Source organism: Elephas maximus, chromosome 25, assembly GCF_024166365.1.
Source record: "Elephas maximus indicus isolate mEleMax1 chromosome 25, mEleMax1 primary haplotype, whole genome shotgun sequence".
Lineage (NCBI taxonomy): Eukaryota > Metazoa > Chordata > Mammalia > Proboscidea > Elephantidae > Elephas > Elephas maximus.
In genome coordinates, this window is record NC_064843.1 from 39419677 (window position 1) to 39425748 (window position 6072).

A 6072-nucleotide genomic window follows, 5' to 3' on the forward strand; every position below is an offset into this window, starting at 1 on the left:
AAACAACAATAAAAAGATCCACCCCGAGGTCATGTTATGAAATTTCATCATACCTCTGATAAGCAGAAGCCCCTGAAAGATTTCAGAAAGGAATGAAAGAGGAATGAGAGAAGAATAAAGGAACAGGCATCCAAATGGCATCACCTTTCTCAACAGCAACACTGGAAGCTGTAAGACAATGCAGCAACGCCTCAATTCCTGGGGAGGATCATCGTCAATTCAGAGTAATATTCCTGCCCAAACAACCCACCGTGAGGGTTGAAGGAAGCATTTTTAGACATTGTGAGGTAGTTACAAGAACAGTCCCCAGTGAATCCCCGCCACCTTGCCATGCGACTTTGCTGCTTCTCCCAATAGATGGGAATCTATTTCTTCATCCCTCTGAATCTGGGCTGGCCTTTGTGACTTGTTTTGATGGATGGAACATGGCAGAAGTGACATCGTGTGAGTTCTGGGGTCGAGGCTTTGCAGCTTCTCATCTTTTTTTTTTTTAATTAAAATATTTTATTGTATTTTAGATAAATGTTTACACAGCAAATTAAGTTCCCATTTAACAATTTCTACAGTTTTTTCAGTGACATTAGTTACATTTTTCACAGAAAAATATGGAACACTCTACGAATTTGCGTGTCATCCTTGCAAAGGGGCCATGCTAACCTTCACTGTATTGCTCCAATTTTAGTATATGTGCTGCCGAAGCAAGCACGCATCTCATCTTCTTGGAACTCTGAGACCACCAGGCTGTGAAGAGACCCCAGCATGCTAACTGGAGAATGACATCACAAAAACTGACCAATCAAGACAGAGCAATAAAATGGAAAATTCTTGTAACAGCTTAATGCTATATTCTATTAGATTGTCTTTTTCTTTAAAATTGTTTGCATACTTAGTCCATGAAATTTTTGTTATATTTTGCAAATATTTTCTCCCTTTTCTGGCTCATGTTTAAGCTTTATTTATGTTATCTTTTATGATGCAGAAGTTTTGTTTTTGGCTTGTATTTTTAGGTGGTCACATCCATTAAAAATTTCCTTTATGAGAATGAAGAACACCAAAGACACAAGGTAATTATGAGCCCAAGAGACAGAAAGGGCCACATAAACCAGAGACTTCATTAGCATGAGACCAGAAGAACTAGATGGTGCTCGGCTACAACTGATGACTGCCCTGCCAGGGAACACAACAGAGAACCCCTGAGGGAGCAGGAGAGCAGTGGGATAGACCCCAGATTCTCACATAAAAAGACCAAACTTAATGGTCTGAGACTAGAAGGACCCCAGAGGTCATGGTCCCCAGACCTTCTGTTAGCCCAAGACAGGAACCATTCCCAAAGCCAACTCTTCAGACAGGGATTGGACTGGACTATGGGATAGAAAATGATACTGGTGAGGAGTGAGCTTCTTGGATCAAGTAGACACATGAGACTATGTGGCCAGCTCCTGTCTGGAGTGGAGATAAGAGGGCAGAGGGGGTCAGAAGCTCACCGAATGGACACAAAAAGAGAGTGGAGGGAAGGAATGTGCTGTCTCATTAGGGGGAGAGCAACTAGGAGTATATAGCAGGGTGTATATAAATTTTTGTATGAGAGACTGACTTGATTTGTAAACTTTCACTTAAAGCACAGTAAGAATTAAAAAAAAAAAAATTCCTTTATGTCTTTGAGATTTTGTCTCTGTGTTAAGAAGGTCCTTTCCATACACTTTTTTTTTTCCTTTGCTTACAATACAGAAAAGAGAAGAAAGAAGTAATAGTATGAGGACTGGTTGGTGCAATATGGTGGTGCCTAGACATAGGGCTAAGAATTTAAAGTGGCTGTCTGTAAGCAGTGGCACGGAGTGAGGAGAGGCCAGGTGGGGAGCTGCGGCTTTTCTATTGTAACTCTTTCTCTCACAGTCCCAGCCTGAAAGCTGCACTGATAGTGTGTGTCCCGAATATGACCATTTACCGCCCTCACTTCAAGCAATCTGGTCAAAGCCTCTATCATCTCCTGCCTAAACGATCCCAACAGTCGACTCACTGGGTCATGCTTCCAACTTTGCCCATTTCAACTATCTACTGCTGTGAAACGAACCACTTCAAAATCAATTTATTAAATCTCACAATTCTGTGGTTTTCCTGGCTTGGGTGGGGTGGTCCTGCTGTTCATGGCTGGGGCTGTGGTCATCTGTGGGCTCAGTTGGGCAGAATGTCTAAGATGGCTCACTCACCTGGTCGATGTTTGGTGCTGGCAGTCGGCTGGATCCTCACCTGGAGCTGTTAGCCTGGAGCCTCGATTCTCCTCCATGTGGCCTCCGTGTGGCTTGGGCCCATGAGTTAGTTGGAGTTGCAAAAGTTAAGCAGAAGCTGCCAGTCCTCAAAAGGGCTGGTTTGGGAAGTCCCAGAATATCCCTTCCACTGCCTTCTAATGATCTAAGGAGGCCAGTCCAGATTCAAGGGAGTGGAAGAATTACTGGGGACCATCTTTGGAGACTAGCCTATGACCTCCTTCAGTCCATTCTCATTTTCAGAGGGGTCTTCTAAAAACAAATCAGACATCACTCCCCTGTTAAATTCTCTCTAATGGCATTGTCACACTCACACCGATAATGTAATGCCCAGCCTGAAATGGCCCCTGCCCAACTCTGTCCCTCACACCTCTGCTCTTCCCACACTGGTCTTCCTGCTGTTTCCCAGCACCCTAAACTTGTCACCCCACAAGGCCTTTGCATTTGCTGTTCCCTTAGCCTAGAGGTTTCCCTCCAGGCCTTCACTTGGTTACTTCGCCCTCCTTACTGCTTTCAGGCTCCAGGTACCCGACATTATTTATTTGCTCATCTGTTTTGGATCTCCCTCACTAGAATGTAAGGAGCCCTGGTGGCACAGTGGTTAAGCGCTTGTCTGCTAACGGAAAGGCTGCCTGTCCGAAACCAGCAGTAGCTCTGCAGGAGAAAGATGTGGCAGTCTGTGCAAAGACTGCAGCCTTGGAAACTCCATGGTGCAGTTCTACTCTGTCCTATAGAGTTGCTGATAGTTGGAATTGACTTGATGGCAGTGGGTTTGGTTTTTTTTTGGTTTTCCCTACAGCGTGTGGTCCTTGGGGGCAGGGCCTTTCTCTCTCATATCCTGTATTCCCAACACCTTCAACAGCATTGACTAGAGGGACGATGATGCACCATAAAAATATTCTGCTGTTAACCGATTTTCCTAAATCTTAGGCATATAGCACTTTAAGAAATAGACAAATTTTGAAATAGGAAAAACTACAGTGGTAATTAGCAGACAGATCCAATACTGTACCACTCCTCCATATCCACTGGCCTAAGTTTCTACCTTCCTAATAAAAGCTGACAGCTGTTGTCCTGTGTGCCCAGTGGGGCAGCTGCTGGGGCAAGTCCAGCCTTGGAAGGGTCTGTAATGGATCTGCCCTCTGCACACATGGAACTTGGAAGAACTCATTCGATACCCTGAGCAGAAGCCAGGGGAATGCTGCCCTTCACATTTTTATTTTAATCCATTTTTGGTGTCAGCTGTCCCTCATTAATTCACTGAATTTAATTAGTGGACTGAACGAGAATCCCCAAACTACAGCTTCTCCATGATTCCTCAAGCCAAGCGTAGTCCAAGTTTGTCAACCGAAGTGAACCCACAGTTATCCAGGGAAGCATGAGGTATGTGTTTAGGGCAGAATTCTTATAGACACTTATGGGTGTAAGAGAGAAAAGTTAAGTCCAAGTAAAATTAACAAAAGCTGTTCACTGATAAATTTGTGCAAGGAAACACTCCGTATTGCTTTAGTTTCAGCAGGGTTCAAAGGTGGTGGAGTATACACAGAGATAATGTCCTTCTGGCAAATGTCCCATTAGGGCCAGCCTTCTGTGGGAGACTATGGGAGAACAAGTCTTCAAGTACATTTGGCAGTCCTTGGTTAGCTGCAAGGGGCAAGCCAGTAGTTGGGGGACATTTCAAAAGAGGAAGGATTGTTCAATGCTAGAGGCAAGGGGTTGTCTGTGGCTGGCCATTTCCTCAAACAAGAGGGCTTTGATGGGGTGCTTTTTTGCAGTTAAACTGTCATCATGGTCTGTTTACGGGGGGAGTGGCTGCAATGGCAAAATTTTTCTTACATGGATCATCAAATTTCAAATGATCAAAATTTTAGAGTTGAAAGGTATCTTAAAGTTCATCCAGTCACTGTGGCCCACCACCCGTACCCCTCCCCCACCCCAAGTCTATTTAAGGAATGGAAAAATTCAGAGTAGTTCGGTGTCTAAGTTGTAGTAAAGGTTGGAAGCAGAATTAGAAACAAATTTTCCTGAGTTCTAGGGCTGTGAATATAACCATCAGGTTTTTAAAAAATAAAACAACGAAGGAAAGAAAAGAAAGTACAGTTGGTAGCATCCTAAGCCAACCAGTCCCAGCTGGTCCGAGTAGTTGGGCCTACCCACAGCAGAACCCCTGCTTCTTCAATAACTGAACCCTGCCTGTACCCAGGGGCTCAGGTGCTTGGGGGCCCTCACCCAGCACTGGGGGCTGGGGGCTGGGTGGGTTTTGATTGGTCTGTTGCTGATATAGGTGCTCAAGTAGATTCAGAGTCATAGCGACCCCAACGACAGAACTGCTCCACAGAGTTTTTAGGCTGTAATCTTTACAGGAGCAGATCGCCAAGTCTTTCTCCCATGGAGCCGCTGGGCGGGTTTGAACTGCCAACCTTTCGGTTAACAGCCTAGCACAAACTGTTTGCACCACCCAGGGGCCTTGAGGATGGATATATGATAAACAGGCACAGCAACATGTTTATAGTAGAATCTAGGTAGTGAGTATGCTCAGTGCAAAATTCTTTCGCTTTGTTGTTAGATAATTTTTATTAAAGAATTTCGGAAAAATAAGATAGGATCTTTGAATGTTACTCTGGTGACCTGAACTAATAAAGGTTAGAATTTAGAAAATCATAAGCAAGTTCCTGAACAACCTCTCTACTTAAAATCAACTATTCTGAACCAGACAATTCTGGAAGGCATCTGTAAAGGTGTGGGTGCATTTCAGGTGGTCTTGTTAACAGGGGAGGAGAGGCGTGTTACCTACACAGCGTAAGGTCCAGGGAAGCTACTGCAACCACCCAACTATCCACACAACTCAGAATCTTTCCACACTACATGCCAAGAGCACCTCCACTGAGGAACACTGATGTAAAACCAGAATCTTCCCTTCATAAATCTTCATCAATTTGCTTGCAGCACATGTCTTCAACTGGACTGTGGCTTCCTTCTTGAGGGTAGATCCATCTCCTACTTCCTTGTAACCCCAGAGAACCCAGCAGAGTGTTCTACCCAGAACATGTGCTATTTAATAAACATCTGATGATGGGTGGGGGGGAAGTGCTCCCTGACTGTCCCACCCAGCCTCACCTCCAGGCAGTTCCTCTGATGACAGATGGAACTATGGGTGCAGATGCAAGCCTACCTGTGTTGGTCAATATTATGTGTCGACTTGGCTGGGCCATGATTCTCAGTGTTTATATGTGATCACTTCCATCATGGAATCTGCTGTGAGTAGCCAATCAGTTGAAAGGGAGTTTCCTTGGGGGTGTGGACTGCATCCGAATACAAGCAGATGTTCTGGCTTTTTTGCTCACTCTGGATCCTGCAGCTGCCTCCTGTTTGTCTGACTTCCGGCTCTTGGGACTTGAGCTATCAGCTTATCTGCAGATCTTGGGATTTGTCGATCTTCACAGCCTTAGAGCGGTAGCCCTGGTCTCCGACCTGCTGATCTTGGGTTCGCCAGCCCCTGAAGCTACATGTATTGAGAAGCCTCTATCCTGATCCATCGACCTGGGACATTCCAGCCTTTACAGTCACATGAGCCGTTTCTTTCATATAAATCTCTCACTACGTATATTTATACACTTTACTGGTTTTGCTTCTCTAGAGAACCCAGCCTAAGACACTACCTTTCCCCCACCTCCCAAGAGAAGCCAGTGCGGAAGGGTGTTCACTTCTGTCAAGACACCACCTCAGACACTGCATGTTCCCATCGCCACACCCCCCACTCCATCCCGGTTGGTGAGCACCAAATGGCAAGGGGAGGTACCTGAAAGTA

General features: G+C 45.1%; 1 non-coding gene across 1 annotated transcript; it reads right to left on the bottom strand.

Annotated features, from left to right (window-relative positions):
• Positions 1-599: 599 nt before the first annotated feature.
• LOC126067858 (U6 spliceosomal RNA) lies at positions 600-706 on the bottom strand. Its single transcript, XR_007515473.1, has one exon. It is a non-coding gene; the product is annotated as a U6 spliceosomal RNA (small nuclear RNA).
• Between the last annotated feature and the right edge of the window lie 5366 nt (positions 707-6072).